At 33.0% G+C, this 17,831-nt stretch overlaps 1 protein-coding gene across 1 annotated transcript in view; it reads right to left on the bottom strand.

The window, feature by feature from the left end:
* Positions 1-17,831, bottom strand: part of LOC145292959 (myotrophin-like) — a 93,583-nt gene that overhangs the window by 75,445 nt on the left and 307 nt on the right. The window lies entirely within an intron of this gene.

The raw sequence follows: 17,831 nt of genomic DNA, 5'->3' as shown, positions 1-17,831 counted from the left end.
GTCGATATCAAAGCATTATTCACCAAAAAAAGGTAAGAGTCAAGTAATATGGTCCACTTGTGCTCTTATATAAACCAAAGAAAAAATATCAAGTTTCTCACATGCTCGTGTCTTGCCAAAGAACCCGAGTTTAGACAGAAACTAGATTAAATAAATAAAAGAACAGATAGATATGTTGGTAGTATGTGTTTTTGGTATACAAAAAAGAAAAAAAAAAGAAAAAAGAAAGAAAAAAGAAAAAAAAAGAAAGAAAGAAAAGAAAAGAAAAGGAAAAAAAAAGAAAAAGAAAAGAACTTTAAACAATAGTGAAGTCAGGAAAGAGTTCTGGTGTTTAAAACATCCATGTTTGCTAGATTAAACTGCCTATAAAAGTTTACATAAAAAAAGCAGAGACTTTCTCTCACCAAGAAAAAAAAAAAAAAAGAATAAAAAGAAAAAAAAAAAATGTCAAGTCCATAACATTTTATTATCCAGTATTCAATAACTTCACTCAAAATGCCATAACATTTTATTTGACATTAATTATAGTTCTACACCTACCGGTGTTGCCAGGATTCAACTTTATTTTTGCTTAATTCTCTGGATTATGATAAAGATCAATGAGGGTGTAAATATGAAATGATAATTTTCAGACAAAATAGAAAATTAGTTTATGGCAAAGCAGATGAGCATGGCAACAAGCTAGTAGAAACAAGCACACAAACATATCAATGTTGAACCAAGAGATTTTGGTTGTGTCGTTCAATCATATCCATTTGGCATACCATATATCTATGTTGTCAAGCTTATCAACTATTCCATAAACTAATTTTATATATATATATATATATATATATATATATATATATTCTCAGATTTCCTGTCGTTGAATACTTTAATTGTTTACTGTATATACCCGCTGACTTGGCATTTACAGACACTTAATTTCTTTCAATTTCTGTGTTAATTGCTGGTAGCACAGAGGTAGAATGCTAATCTATGGAGTTAATACTGGGTTAGAGTCCTGCAACCAGCAGTAATTATCACTTCTTGCACTGATAATTGCATAAGCATGAAACAGTGTCTGGATAGAAAAAAAATTATTATTTACTGAATAAATATTTTAATAGAGTTATAGTAAAATTAAAGAGGAGCCCTATTTGTGAATTAAGAATAAAGCCTCGAATTGAATGTATTATTCACAAATTTCCCGTTAGAATACTCTCTTCGTTGTCTGAATTATGACAAGCCTGCTTACATGGCTTCATAAGCATCTTAATTCACTTCAATTTAAAATGGTAATTTCTGATGTCAGTGGAAGAACGTTAACATGCAAAGCCATGGTTGACTTTGTTAACTGGGTTTGAGTCCTGTGACCAGCTGTAATTATCATTTCCTCCACTGATGATTGCGTAAGTATGGAACTTATGTCCATAGGTATAAAAAATTATATATATATATATATATATATATATATATATATACACATATATATATATTATGAAAACATTGGCTACATATGCGTGTTGGGGGTCCCGGTTTGTAGAGGGATTCCAGTCATCCGTTATCGGAAGGCTGTTGATTGCAGAACCAATTGTTGTTTGTATTGTATTTGTTTTATTGCCGGTTATAGGCTGGGATCCCACTTTGTAGGATGCATTGTGGAACCGTTTATTGGGAGGCTGTTGATTATTGTGAAGGCTGTGTGCTCGATTACTTGAAAGTGGCGCGTGGTCGTCTTATTTCAGACAGTGTAATGAAAACAATCAACAATAAGGGTATGTGTTACGAGTACATTTAAGACATTAAAATGAAGCACGCCAGAGCAAGATTACATATTTACATATGTACAAGGAATATTTATTTACACAGGTTACAAACATTAGAGTGTTTGTGTGTATATGAACTAGCATGCATGTAGTAAAATGTTTGTTGCGTGTATGTGTGCGTGAATGTATACGAGAGTTCATTGAAGTATATGTCAGATGTTCATTGTGTATGTCAGAGTTTAAAGAAAACAAGTATTCGATCCCATCTTGGAGAAGGAAGACGCGCCTCAACAGAGCGTTTAAGATTTGCGTCCACTCACATTCAAAGTTCAAATCGAAAGAGAAAGATCGACAGTGGGAAACGGAAGTAGAAGACGCCACCTGCTGGACAAAATGAGGATTACCACAAAGGCAAATAATCAGTCCACATTAAAAGTGTGTGTGTGCGGTTTGAGTAACAGGTTAGATTTAAAAGGCATGTGCCCATATGTGCATACATGTTTCTGTAGTGTTTAAGAGACATTGCTTCATCAGGTCATGGTGTCAAGTTGAAACCCAACTCAAAGAAACTTTATGTATGCACATCTGCAGCCAATAATGTTTATATGAATAAAAATACTAAAAACATGCTCTGTTCATTCATTGAGCGCTTTTGGATAAATACAGGAGTTACAGTGGATTTACATATAGGAAACTAAAACTATACAACCCTCTATAATATAAATCTCAATCGTCGTTTTTGTGAATGTATATATGTACGTTTGCCAAAAACTTTCGACAGACGTGATGTATCCTAACAAGATTGGTATCATTTTAAAGCTCGATGTCTCAGACGACAAATCAAAAAATTGGCCGAAAACATTAATTCCTTCACTCTCAAGTGGGCAGTTTTATTTACAAGGAGGGGTCGGTTTTTTCATCGACATTTTCGCAAAGTCATCGTCTCAGTTGGATTGACAACGCTTAATTTCAACGCTCAGGACTTCCAGTCACGTGATGGTGACATCGGCGAAGACATTTTTTTTTTTTTTAATCTTTTCCTTCTTCGCCTTACGGGTTGAAGCCTGCTTGCCACCACTTTTTTTTTTTTTTTAACACCTCTCTCCACCCAAACTGTCTACTGTTGTTTTGACCCCCCCTCTGCTACTACCACTTTTTTTTTACCCTACGCTAGTAGATAACAACTGAGTTGACTGATGTGAATTTTGTAAGTGTCATGTTGGTGCATATCAAAATAACTTAGCAGTAAACAGAACTGTGCCCAGCTGCAGGTGGCATGATTTAAGTGTGCATGTGTGTGTGTGTGGGGGGGGGGTACTAGACTCTTTAGACAAAACTGATGTTTATTGAGATGAAAAGAAGTCATTTGTTTGAGGAGGGAAACATACTGGGCAGTATCTCATTGGAAGTTCAGCAAACAGAATGCAAAAATAATGTTGAAACCAAGTGAATGTTGACTCAACGATGCCCGTGTGTTGTCCATTATAAAAACTAAGAAAATTAAGTAAATAAAGAATTAGTTATGTGGTCTCTCCCCTAATAAGTAAACTAAATAAACCTTTGAAAGCTCAGCAAGACTCCATTGAGTTTTCATGCAGGAGTAGATTTGTCTCGTATTCCTATTTACTTGCCTCCCCACGAGGGTAGAGTTAGACACAAGATCAGTTTTAATGCCGGAAAATTCCAGCTCCCCAAAAAAGCGGCACTCTGGATTGGAACAAAAATTAAAATTGTCTCAGTTATGAAGGATTTCTCCTCCAGTGACTGAGGACAGAAAAGGTGAAGTGCAGCATCAGAACAGATACTACACTGTGATTTTGGCCCGAAGGTCAAATCACGGCCAGTTATGAATGACGAAAGTGACTATGAAAAAAAGACCAGCACGTATAAACACCCTGTGCGACGTATGTATAAAAGGATTTTTATTATTTGATTTGATTACTTGATATGGAACAGTATGCATGTGATGTAAACAACCATATGAAAACTTTGTGTAATGTCAAAATGTTATAATTTGTCCAAATGTTAAAACAAAAAACAGAGAGAAAGAAATCAAATCTATTTAAAGACAAGAAAAGGGTCAAGTGGTAATCTGACAACTTTTTTAATAATTAGTCAACGACGTGTTCAAAAGTCAAGAGGAATGACAGATTGGAGCAAAAACAAAAGATTTGTGTGCAACATTCACAGGGCAATGTATTTTAATATGCAAAGATATGTAACGTGAGAAAACAATAGTTTTTAAAGACAAAAATATTTGCAGGATTTATCATTTCTATTATTCAGACTATCATTCTTAGGTTTTCTCAATGTTTTAGCTAAGTTAATTTCCAATCTTTTTTATATCTTGTCACATTCAGCAATCTTAATTGAACGCTTTAATCCTGCATTAGTCACCTGGTTAGTCCCATGGAGTGACTATACACCCCAATACAAAAATGTTTATAGCGTTATTATTTTTTAAAATATAGTTATCCTGCTGGTTCAGGATATATCTACTGTCCCTGTTGAGCAGTTTGAATGACTTATAGTTTGTTGATATTTATAAAAAAAATAATACAATAAAATAAAATTATAAAACTAAGGAAAAATTTACAAATCTTAGATTTAGATCACATTTATTTAAAAAAATATCCAGTTTGTTATTTTTTTCCTATATGATGAACACAAAATGTTTCCATAAATTGAAATAGCAAAAAAAATGAATGTGTGCTCTCAAATGTAAACAAAATGTTTCCATAAATTGAAATAGTAAAAAAAAAAAAGAAGAAAAAAAAAATGAATATGAGTTCATTACATAACCATTACCTTTCAAGGAAACCCGTGATACAACTGCATCATATCATGTGTGCTATACCTTCATTGAGTCATGAACGTACTGGGAGGGAGGAAAAGAAATGTTGCCAACTAGGAATTATGAGCGCTTAAGCAAAATTGGGGCGACAAAACACTCCATGGGATTAACGCAGGGTTAATTGAAATGTAGAGAATAAAAAGTGAACCATGGGTTTACTTTTGGCAGCCTCGTAATTCTTGCTTCTCTTATTTTGTTCTTTAGTCCTCACATTCCATAAGTGATGTTTCTAACAAAGGGGGAAGAACTGCAGTTTTCTGGCTTAGAATCTATCCACATAACATTTATTGTTGACTAGTTTGTTTACCTTGAAGTAGCATTTTTAGCTCCTTACATTAAGTGGCTTCATGTCTTGTCTGAAACTATTTTTTTTTTCTAATGGAAAAAAGATCATAGGGTTAGATTTTTCTTGTTCAGTCGGCCATGATTGGGTAAAAGTCTTGAGTAAGTTTTAATTATATTACTAATACTGCCTGTACCGATAAATTGCAGGATTAGCTTTGAGGCTTTCAAAATTCATATTAGAACTAGTTACATAGACCTATGGCACAACGGATAACGTGCTAAATATTCATTTTGAAGTGATTATCTTCTGGAAGTTGAAAGTTCAATAAGAAAAAATGTCCCACTCTAGCTCATACAGCCGACCTATCTTGCCTTTTGTAGTATTTCAATTTTGAAAGAAGTGGGTTTTTTTATGGTACACATAAATTATGGAGTTCACTCAATAATAATCTGATTATGATGAGACTGAGACAGACACACTTTCTTATTTTGTTCTAGGTGGGGATGGAGCATCCTACCACATGTCAGACATTCCCCAGCTCTCATATATTCCAACTGAGAGATCTTTTTAAGATTCTAATTGCCTCAGAGTGAAATTGTATCTCTTTTGCACTTGGTTCACCAGATAGATCTACCAGGTAGTTTTTGAAATTCTTTTTCATAAGATTAAGGAGTGAAATGAGTTGAGGGGTTTGGTATTATTCCCAAACAATTCATCATTACTTAAAGTCAGATTTTAATTTTTAATAAATAAATGATTAAAAACAGTCAATTAGAGCAAGTTGAAACGAAATATCATAAAAATTAAATTTAACTTGAAAAGTATGAGCCTTATTTTGTATAAGTACCAATTTAAGATAATGTTCAAAATATAGTTTGTGTTTTTTTTTTTTTTTAAATTGTACCCCTTATTTCCAAGGGCGTTGAGGAGTAATTGAAAGAACGAATAACTAGAATCTCATTTTATTTTTCTTATTTACGGCTTGAGGTCAAAGGGCAAAATTTTACAAAAATTGTTTTGTTTAAAGACTATATAAAATGAAAAATGTCAAGAATGTTAAATATAAGGGTGATTGAAGCTAATCTATTAAAACCAATAGACAAGACCGTGTTTCTCATTGAAACGTTGAAACTTGGATAAATACATATTGTCGATTCAGTATGATGATTTTTTTTTTCATTTTATAATAAAAAAAATAAAATTTTTATTATTAAATGAAAAATCAACACTAAAATACAAAAAAGCGGAAACATTTAAAATGCAATTAAAAAAAAAAGTTTAAATATGATATCTTGGATTATCATCAACTTATTTTCTGGAGGGAGGGTCGTGTAGTGTCGGATTTGTTGTCACGAGACCATCCTCCCAGGCATCATCTCCATTTTTTGTAATGATTATAATGTAATGTTTGCCTGGTCATGTTACTATCTTCCCAGTAGGTACGGGCAATTTAATGGCAGAAAACTGATAGGAAGACAGTTTTGGAAGCCAGGTTATCATAATTTTTTTGTAGGTTTCCGATTACGTTTTGATTGTATTTGAAAGCTTAAAGTTAATTTCCAAAGGGAAAAAAATATTTGTACATGTGAAAAAAGTTATAATGAAAAATATTTACATGGCGACATTTGGAAACTGACAAGTTACATAAATGAATTGTAGAAATCCCTTGAAAGATAAATATTAATTTTCTGAGTCTATTTCAAAGATAAAGTAAAGTCCTAAGATTCGGAATTAAATTAAAAAAAAAAAAAAAAAAAAAGAAGCTTAATTTACCCCTAAAACAAAGATTCTGGCTTTGTGCAAACAAAATGAACTAAGCAGGAGTTCTACAGAAGCCCAAAATGTCAGAAAGTCTAAAGGCTGTTTAAAAATGATGTCAGGCAGTTGAAGGGAAATAGAGAGTGCTGGTTTTCTTTATTTTCCAGCTGTGCATCCGTACATTCCTATTGTGAACATTTGTATAATTTTCACAATTTTTTAATTTACTTATTTTTCCATGTTTCTGCTTTTAAATTATAAATTTTTATTTTTCAAATTTATATAATTATGTTACGCTGAAGATTACATTCATTCAGGCAAGGAAAAATATTAGAATCTATAAAAATTACGCAAAAAAGGGAAATATTTTTTTGCAATTATAATGTTCTGTGTATGAAAATATTAAATAATGCTTAATTCAATGATATCTGTAGTTTGAGAAATTAATTTTTCGAGTTTTATCGAATTTGTTAATACAGACTTTTGGGGCTTTTTATGTAATGTTTCTGAAAAAATTAATTATATGTTTATTGTTACAATTTACGATGCTTTATTTTCATAAAAAAGCGAAAAAAATTCATTCAATTTTTTTTTTTTACTACTGAAAACCATAACTTTAGTAAAAGATGTTTTTTGTTTAAACAAAAAAAAAAAAAATGCACTTCTAAGATTCAAATAAAAGCAATGTGTTCATTATATTTTTATATTCTGAGATCATTATTTGATAAATACTGAAAATTTCTTTAAAATTGGTTAATTTCCTGATTTTTGGTGAATTAAGTTAAGGGAGGGGTCAAAATGGTTATACATTTTGAGCATCAGCATTCATTTTGCACGTACCTACCTCCCAGGGATTAACAGCACATCTTTATTTTTGGAGGCAGGAATTGTGTAGTGTTCGTTTCGTTATATTGCAATCATCCTCCTAGCCATTACCTCCTATTTTTTTTTTTTTTTTAAATTATGATGTTATAATGTAATAGTTTTCAAACAAACCAATCTATTTTTGTATTAATTGAAAAGAAAACAAAGAAAACAAAGAAAACTGTAAATTTATCGATCAAGATCTGGAATTTATTCAAATTATGGTGGGTGTAAGAGGGTTATGAAATCATTACCATCACTTTCTTTGAGAGGGGAGTAGTGTAGTATCTGTTCTGTTTTTCCCAGGCATTTTCTCCTTTTTATTTTCACTAAAGATAATACACTATATCTGCTCAGGAGACCATCATCCCAGGAAATACCTTCACCTTTAATATTTCTTTTGGAGGTGGGGAGAAGAGTGGTGTAGTGTCCGTTTTGTTGGCATGAAACCAGTATCATAGGCATTATCTCTTCCTCTCTCTGGTAGTAGTTAAAATGTTAAATCTTTGTGGCCATAAGATGATCTTCCTTGGTAACAAATAAATTGTCATTATCAATATCATTTCTCTTTATACCTTGATCAGGACCATGCTTTTGGCAAGGCTGTGAACCATCTTTACTAACATTACTGAATATTTGGTTTTGTTCTATTCGGTGTCGTCAAACAGAAAAAAAAAAATTACTTTATTAATATTACTGTATCATATTTCGTAAATGAGTGGAGATAACATTTTTTGTTCACCTAGGCATTGTATGCAATCAATAAATATGAATTACATAATGCTTCATCTCTTTGGACTATTTTCATTATTAACAATTTCTCTTCATATTGTGAAAACAGTTGAAGGGAACAGAATTACACAGATTCACGAATATCAGTTTTATTCTATTCAGTCTTGCTCAGGAACAATAAATATGAGAAGACAGATACAGAGACAACTGGGGAGAGGAGAGATAGAAATTTTAATATAAAGATGTTACACATAATTTCACTTCTATTTAATTTCATATGACCCCGAGCAACACCGAGGATCCCTGCTAGTCCAATTAAAAAATGAAAATTTAAACATATCTTGGATTATTTTACTCTTATCTGAGGATTAGCAACGTTGAGTAAACGCAGTTAAAAACCAAGTTCTGTCAGTCTTTGCTAACATTCTTCGTCTGCTGATGATTGTGTTTCCCGATAAATGCTCTGGGAAAGTCACTTCTGATTAATGTTTACCAGTTTTAAGATCATCAAGTTTAGTCACCTTGTATTTACAAAGGCTTTGTGTAAATCTGTCCACCACAAAATGAAACAAGTATTTTTTTTTCAAATTGTATCTTTTTTAAATAAGCAAACGAACAAAAAATTGAGTTAACAACCTGTTTTTATTCGATTGCTTAAAAAAAAAAAAGAAAAAAAAATACAATTTAGAAAAAAAAGTTTCATTTTGCAGCAAACAGCTCTGCACAAATCCTTTACAAACACAAAATGACTAAACTTAAAAGATAACCAGTTCTAAAATATGCAAACAAACTTTGCTGCTTTTTCAGAATAACAATATTTTAAATATCAATCAGAAGGGACTTTTCCAGGGAATTTATTGTGAAGTACAACTATCAATTGACGAAGAATGTAAACAAAGACGGATAGAACTTGATTTTAACCGTAAATGCAGTTAGTTCCTTTTTGGTTAGAATCAAAGTGTAATACCTGGTGCAGCGCTACATCTTTTCTCTCCTTGGTCGATGAAGGTGGAGCCCTAAATGGAGATAATTGTAATTTTTATTTCCAATCTATAGCGCCCCTTTTGAGAAAGTTAGATTTTCCCCACATTTAAAATAAACCTTGTATCTAACTGTGATTCGCCAAAAACTGGTGGGAGAAGCTTGTAAAAAAAAAAAAAAAAAAAAAAAAAAGGACCCACATAATGAATCTGTTTGCACTGATCCTCCGATAATAATCATAATAAAGCAGTATTTTAAAAGTTTTTAATAAAATATTAAAATAAGATGTCTCTTAGACCTTTTTCTTATAACTTGTCCAGAACTGTGCTCATCCTCCATTGAGATCTTCCGATCACTCAGTTGTCTCGGTTAAAATACAAACAAAATGTAATAAATCCTCAGAAGTACCTCGCCATCTAACTATATATGTATACTCTATGGCTGATTGGGATAACTTCCAAACATTTATATCGGATATAACTGTGTTCTATATTTAAGAATGTGTCCTCTATAGTATTAGACCTGTCGGAAAAACTAATTGTCAGTATAGACTACTTTATACTCTCGGAGAAATTCTAGCAAAAACCCAACGGTCAGACGTAATTCACTCCAGAACGTGCCGCTGCCATTACGCACAGAAACCACTATTTTCATTGCTTTCAACAAAATAGATGCTGTGAAACAAATGCCACCATTATGACTGCTAACAGCCACTGTAAAAGAGTAATAAAGAAGGAGAGAGATTTGTGTGCTCAGTACATCAAGTTTAAAGTAGCTGAGCAGCAATTTGACTCCCACCAATTTTGGTGAATAAAAGACAGGGTCCTGAACAAAGGCGTGTCCTCTATCCTAACCATCATCAATGGGCCCAAGGTAATTTTGTCAGCATCTGACAAAGCAAAACTCTTTGCCAAGAACTTAGCAGCAAATTCTATCCTTTGCCACCAGGATCATCTACACTCGTATTTTCTCCTGAAACTAAACTATACGATATACAAATATGTGTTGTTGTCAAGCTTATCAAAAACTTTGATTTCAGTAGAAGAAGAAGAAAAAAAAAAAAAAAAAAAACTGGACCCAATGTCATTCCAATTATAGTGCTCAAAGAACTTCAACAGGAACTAGCTCCCATACTTACAAAGCTGTTTAAACGTTAGAAAACTTCAGTCTGCACATATTTTAAAATTCTGGAGATCGGTCATCTACCTCTCAGTACAGATCAAGCAGTTTCCTGTGTGTCATAAGTTGCTGGAATCTATGATAAACAGAAGTGGTCAACCACCTCAGCAAAAATAACCTACTCAGTAACATGCAATATGGTTTCCATTCTGCTAGATCTACAACTGATGTGCTAACTAATATCACACAGGATTAGTGAATCTCTTGATGGGGGCTTTGTTTCTAGAGCTCTTGACATATCAAAGACTTTTGATAGAGTATGGACTAAAGGTTTACTTCACAAGATTCTCATCTATGGAATAGCTGAAAATGTTGTCTCAATTAAATTCTTTCTCTCTGATAGGTTTATAAGAGTAGTTGTTGATGGGCAGAAATCAGAAGCTCATAGTATCAACACTGGCATCCGTCAGTGTTCCATCCTGGGCCCAATTTTCTTCCTGATCATCAATGATCTCCAAATCACATTCTTGAATCAGTCGTAGACATTTATGCAGACAATACCACAATCTATGGCAACACTTCAAAGGCCAGCAATGACCAAGATCTTTCTGATTCCCTCTCTTCTGATCTTGAGCATGTAGTACAATGGAAAAAAAGGGGGGTTAGTTAATTTTAATGCATCTAAAACCAAGCTTCTCTTTTCATTATAGAAGCTCTAACCCCCTATCAGACTCCAATTGAGAGGAACAGCTCTCATCTTGGGGAAGCTACATGTCTTGACAAGCTTCTATGACAAACCTTCACTTCTGATCTGAAATGGAACACATACATCAAATCTGTTGCCAAGATTGCTGGAAAAACGGTTGGATTATTCTACCGCTCCAATAGGTATCTCACTGTCGGTGCAATCCTCTATCTGTACAAGAGCCAAATACGTCCTAAAATGGAGTACTGTTGTCACATTTGGGCAGGAGCTGATCAGCGCGCCCTATCCTGATTTGATAGAGTTCAAAACTGGCTTCGAAACCTAGGTGATGCCTTCCCTGCAACCTTTTTCCTACAGAAGAGACATTATTAGCCTGTCTCTGCTCTATCATTTTCATAACAAGTACTCATCCATTTGCCAAACTTTCACAAAAAAACCCAAAAAAACAAACACTTGACTACTACAACCACTATCAACAATTTCCTCCTATTCTCTATCTGTGTCTTAATCTAAATGCAGATTCCATGAACAAAGTTTCTTTCCTAGGATTTTCCTGCTTGTGGAACACTGTTCTACTGGCGTGCTTCCTGGCCAACTACAGTATGGCAGCCTTCAAGTCCATTAACGATTACTACACTACCATCTTACGTTTAATAATCCTTATCTCAAGTGGCCTTTGGATGTTGAGAAGTGGCGACTCCCTTATAAAAAAAAAGATAAGAAAAGATAACAGAATAAAAGGCTTGACACTGTTTGTTTCAAAGTAAATGAATGCCTAAAAATTTCATTCATAAAACTCACTATATCTGTCTGTCCACTTTTGCAAACTGTATATCCTGAGAAAGAAAGTCATAAAATGGCGCTATGCAGCTCAAATGATTGCTTTTTTAATGAATATTTATCCAGTTAAAATAGTTGCTAATGACTCAAATTGAAAGAAATTAGAACTTGGTTGGTGTAAGTAACTTAGTAATGGCATCTCTTGCACATTCGTAAATTGACATGGCACGTTACAAGCATAGAAGTATATTTAGTTAACTTACGTTTTCAGATTGTCCCCCCCACCCCTCCGTTGAGCCGTGGTTAGTGAATAGCTATTAATAGTGGAATTGTGATTTCGATTGCAAGTGGTTCTTTTTCTTATTTTTTTTTTTTTCTTATTACATTCTTACATTCTTAGATTTTTAATGTTACCTCTGTTATAAAATTCATTACGTTCATCTCCATAGATAGACGTAATGAATTTTATAAATGAGGTAACATTAAAAATGTCATGTCGAAAATATTAATATATCCAAAAATTAGGAAAATTCATTGAGTAAGAACAACTGCTATCATGTTTAGTAAAAAAAAAAAATTTTAAAAAAGTTTAGCACTATAGGCTACAATGTTGACCACCATTAAAATGTAATCTAAAATTTGGTTGCCGAGTTATGTCCCCCAAGTGTGAACTTCTCACTGCCTACTTTATAACATCCAAGAATAATGCAATTTCACCCAATTTTCTGTGAAAACTACTTTTAACTAAATAACTTTCTACTTGATGAATTTTCGTAATTTTTGGATATATTAATATTTTTGACATGACAATTACTATGTTTATGTGTTTGTTTAAAATGACATTTGAAAAATAAAATATATATATATATATCGATCCGTTAACTATCTTAACAAGCATTCAAATAAAATAAGAAAATTGAGAAAAAAAGGCAAACGAACTACTAACTGAATCGATAAAGTGTTGCCCAGGAGTCTTCACTTTCTTTTTTCTAGTAAAAGTATTTTTAAAAAGGATTTTAATTTATTACATTATAACTTAGTCATTGGAGTATGGTTATAAAACTATGATTAATTTTGTAAACTTTCTAATCTCCCTAAAAATTATTGCATGTAAAATGGCTTCCAAAATGAATGGTTTTTATCTTTTTTTTTTTTTAACCATCAACAAAAATTAAAACGGTTGACTTGGAGAAGGAATGGAAATGCATCCTGCTACATTTAATTTCATATTTTTCTTTGGGATTAAAATTTTTTTTTTACATAAGCATAACCACTTATCAAGGCCCAGAGACTACTCGAGGATAAGGGTTAAGAATTATTTTTACACTATTGTATTTTAATAATAATCATAATTATATGCAACACATACAGATGCTAGAAAAGATGACAGAATTTTATTTATATAATTAAAAAGATTTGATGTTGGCTATAATCAACTAGAATACTCATCTCAGAAAAGGAGAGTTTTGCACCACTTTCACGTCCACTTATAGAGATTAAAATAAAGATATAAACCTTATGTCTAGCACTCTTAATTCTCATTTTGATAAAAATCCATTAAATGAGTTTGATTCTAGAAAATGCAAAAAATTCAAAGCTTAAGTTTAAGTGGTCTTGAGAAATTTTAATTCAGGGAACTTTGCTAATTGGTACCTAGTGACTATAGGTCAAATTTAATGCAAATCTGAAATATGGGAGATTGTGTCCACATTATGAACCCTGAAAGCATTTAACTGCTAAAAAAATACCGGCATCTATTGTTAAAATGTCTACAAAAATAGGAGGTATTTTTTTTTAAACTTATTTTCATCATAAACGAGCATATTGCCACTTGGATGTAAGGGGCTACTATTTGGAAGTGTATCTAAAAGGGTACTGGGGAGAGTTAAGCAGTTAAATGTCTGTTCATATTACATTTAAACTTCTGCATGTTAGTTCAGTCAGGAAAGCAGAAAACAGCGAGGGAATTACAAAGTTCAGCAGTCCGAGAGAAGAAACTAACAGAGTAGAAAGCTTTTCAACATCTAGAAACTTCAATAGTATAGGGGTGGGATTTTACTGCTTGAGTTATTCGGGAGTATGTACATTGAGAGAGCACAAGTGTAAGGAGTTCATCAGAGCACATTCCATTAAAGTACTTGTAAAACAGGCATCGGGATGCGACATTGCAGCTATGGGACTAGAGCTTAGCTTGGCCGATATTGCAGGACCTATTAGATTTGAAACTATATTTTGGATCCTGTCTAAAAGTGAAAGATTAGTGGCAGATGCTCCAGCTCAGCTGTGGCAACCATACTCCACGCATGGATGAATTGTAGCTTTGTAAAGATATAGGATGTTCTCTGGGGGTGAGTAATTTTCTCACACGGTAGAGGGAACTCTCTTTATAGCAACCTTGGTAACGTCCTCAATATATTTCTTCCAATTTATGTTGATTAAATGTTAAGCCAAGGAGTTTGAATAAAGGTCGGATGTTATTTGTCATGGTAATCGGTGGTTGAGAAAAGTTTCTTTGTAGATGTTAAAGAAGCTTAGTCTTAGTCAAATTAAATCTTACTATCCACTTATCGACTCATTCCACTACCAACTCAAGGTAGATTTCTAGGGTTTCTGCCATTGCCTTGGATATGTGTACATTCGTTGTAACCTCATGTCTATAATACGGCACCGTGTCCTTAGCAAATATACCCATCTGAGAGACAATTTTATCAGGGATGTCATTTATTAATATCAAGAATAATAAAGGGTCCACTTGCATTCATTTCAGGTTTCCTTTTTAGACATACACTCATCAATGACAACTTGGATTTTTCTTGTGTCCAGGAAGGATCTGATTATGTTGAGCATTCATCCAGAAATACTCTAGGATTTAATTTTCATAAGAAGCCCTTCATGCTAGACTTTACCAAATATCAAGGGCTACGGCATTAATTTCCATTGTTTTATCCAGTGCATGCAATTAGAGATGACAGTTAAAATATCTGCAGTAGAATGGGCTTGCCTAAATCTATACTGTTGATCAGAAAGAAGCTTAGCATAGTGCACGATTGATTAAAAACACAAAGATGTTAGCAAAGTGAAGTAAGAGACTAATGGAGCAATAATTGAACAGGTCAGTTCTTTCCATAGATTTCTTGAATACTGGTACAACGGAAGCAATATTCCTGTTATCAGAGAAGCAAGATTTGGATAGACATTTGTTGAAGAGTTTGGAGAGGACAGGGGCTAGCTCAGAGAATTTCTTGATTAGTATAGTAAGGTTGAGATGTCTAGGTTGTTTTTTATGATATCATGGACATGAGAAGAGATGATTTTCAGATCTACTAGTGTGGCTTTCTGTCCACAAAGAGAAATTTGGGAGAGAGTGGTTTTAGGGGTCTAAGGTGGAGTTGGAGGTAAACCACCGGACAAGCAGATCAGCTTTCTGTTGTCATGCAAGCAACCTCATGGTTGTTAGAACAGGAGTTGTTGATTGTCCATTATTCATCACACTATTATAAATATTCCAGAAATCATGAGTTTTTATTTTCTGCAACTTAATACGTTTCCTGGTCACTTTGGTATGCCTTCTTTCAACTGTGACTATTTCATTCTTACAGTTATTCCTAGCTTTTAAACTTTTGTCCTATTTGTACTTGACGTGGCGGCCACAACCGTTGGAATGCATGCTGCCTCTGCACAATGGCAGCTGCACAAATTGGAGTGAAAATCTGCCGGGGAGAGTGGGACTAGTTATAATGATTCCACGTGTAGATATGTGCTTCAATTTCTGCTTTGCACCACTCAATCGGTGCAGTACTGCAGTGGTGCACTGTTCGACAGGTAGAGAAAATATAGTTTATGAAAAATCTGATATGTTTTCTGATGGCTTCTCAATCGACCCTTTTGAAGCATTTTGTCATTATAAGCAATTGTTTCTCAGCTTGGAGTCGAGAACCGAGGGTGTGCTTCCTGGAAGCACACCCTGGGTTCTCGACTGCTTCCACCTAACAATTTAATAATGAAAAAAAAAAAGATATCGTGAAACTTGAATTTGATCTGAAAAATTATTTTTAAAATAGCTGGTAACAAAAGTGCATAAGCACAAAAAAAATTTTTTAATCGATTATTTTGTTTTTAATAACAATGAAAAAATATTGGTGCTTTCGTTATCAGAGTGAAATTCGAAAAATTGAATTTCAAGTGAAACCAATGGTTACAATGGTATGTCGCACTGTCGCAGTAAATGAACATATTCAAAAATTTCCAAAAACGATGTAGAAAATTAATTAATGGTGCACTTATTGATCCGTGCTGAAATAACGTTATTATTTAAAAAGTCATTCTTAACATGGGGAGGGTGTTTGCTTTGTACCTATTCTATACTTTACCTAACCTTACAATTGAATAATAAAAAAAAAAAACATATCAAAAAACTTCAATTAAGCTTGGTAATACGATTTAAAAAAATAGCGCGGATCAGTAAGTGCACTAGCTAGCACCAATTAGATGAAAAGAGTTTTCGAAGACAATCAGCGAAAATTGAGTTTCCTAAATTAGCCCAAGATTTTCAATTTTCAGAAAATATTTATGTCCTTTCGACATTTTTAGCAAAACAAAATTTTCGCTAATTGTCTTTCATTAATAATTTCTACCTTATTTTTCGAAATTTGTTCACTATTGCGGCATGAAAATTATTTAAAGACCATTGGTTTTACTTGAAATTCAATATTCCGACCTTCGCTCTAATAACTAAGGAGCATTCAAATAGGTATTATTATACAAACACCGTGACAGCGTTAGGGTTAGGGTTAGGATTAGGGTTAGGGTTGGGGTTGGGGTTAGTGTTAGGGTTAGGGTTAATTCGCTGTCACGGTGTTTGTATAGTTTTACCTTCAAATATTTTTACGAGTTTCTCCGTGGTTTTTTTTTTGTTTTACTTTATCCGAGTCGAAAATAATTAAAAAAAAAAAAAAAAATAAAAAAAAAGGTGCACTTTTTGTCTTGTCACCGTGTAGCCGTCTGCGTAACAGCAACCGGAAATGAAACTCGGTACCCAATCGTAAATATAACCAGATTTAATTTAATATAGAAATGTTTTTTTTTTTTTTGTTTTTTTTTTGCATAAATAATTTTCTTAGCATGTTTTTAATTTTGATTTATCGTCCTTCCCTAATTTTTGTTAAGGGTTCATTTTTCTATCTCAGCTAGTTTTCCTAAACAAAATACTAAGTTCCCTCAAACCGTTTTTAAAATTAAATCTTTATGAATGTTTATTAAATCTTAAAATTGCAGCACAATTTTAAAAACTACAAATCGAACAATCGCAAGGAATGACGTCTTTTGAAGAGAGTATTTGGGACGCTAAATGCGTACCCAATCCTCACCCCTAACAACGACTATTTTTTTTTTTTTTTTGTAGTTTACAAATACCCGATTTAATATACGAGTCATTAATATTTACTCTTTATATTTAACAGTTTTTAAATGTATCGTTTTGGGGTTATTTAACTACGGAGGGAAGGAGGATCGCACGCACTGACTACAAAACACGGTGATTAAATAAAACTTATGAAAAAAGAAACAACAAAAAAGAAAACGGAAATAATGATATTCAAATTTTGTATATATTCACATTTTAGATTTTAAAACAAATAATTAAATAGTGACTATAAAATAGACGAACATATAAGAATGATCAGATATATATACGTACACAAGCCACGAAAAAAACAATCTAAATTAATTATATAGATAACGATGTCGTAATTAAACTAGAACATTCTCCCTCGCCTCGCCTTCCTGTCAAATTTTTACACAAAACAAATACAGCCATTCCAATACACGGGACAATATTATGCAATAATTTAGTATAATATGATGTGTATACATGACTGGAAGAAAATGAAGGATGATAAAGAATTAGATTTTAAGAATTATTCGAGGTATATTTAACCAAAAGTATCGCTTTGATATTAAGCGGCATTTCACGAAAGCGTGAGCAGGAGAGGAGGAGGTTACTAG

This window comes from Euprymna scolopes, chromosome 14 (genome assembly GCF_053919585.1).
Source record: "Euprymna scolopes isolate OS-2025 chromosome 14, ASM5391958v1, whole genome shotgun sequence".
NCBI lineage: Eukaryota > Metazoa > Mollusca > Cephalopoda > Sepiida > Sepiolidae > Euprymna > Euprymna scolopes.
The sequence above is the reverse complement of the archived record's forward strand: the minus strand, read 5'-3'. Positions and strand labels throughout refer to the sequence as shown.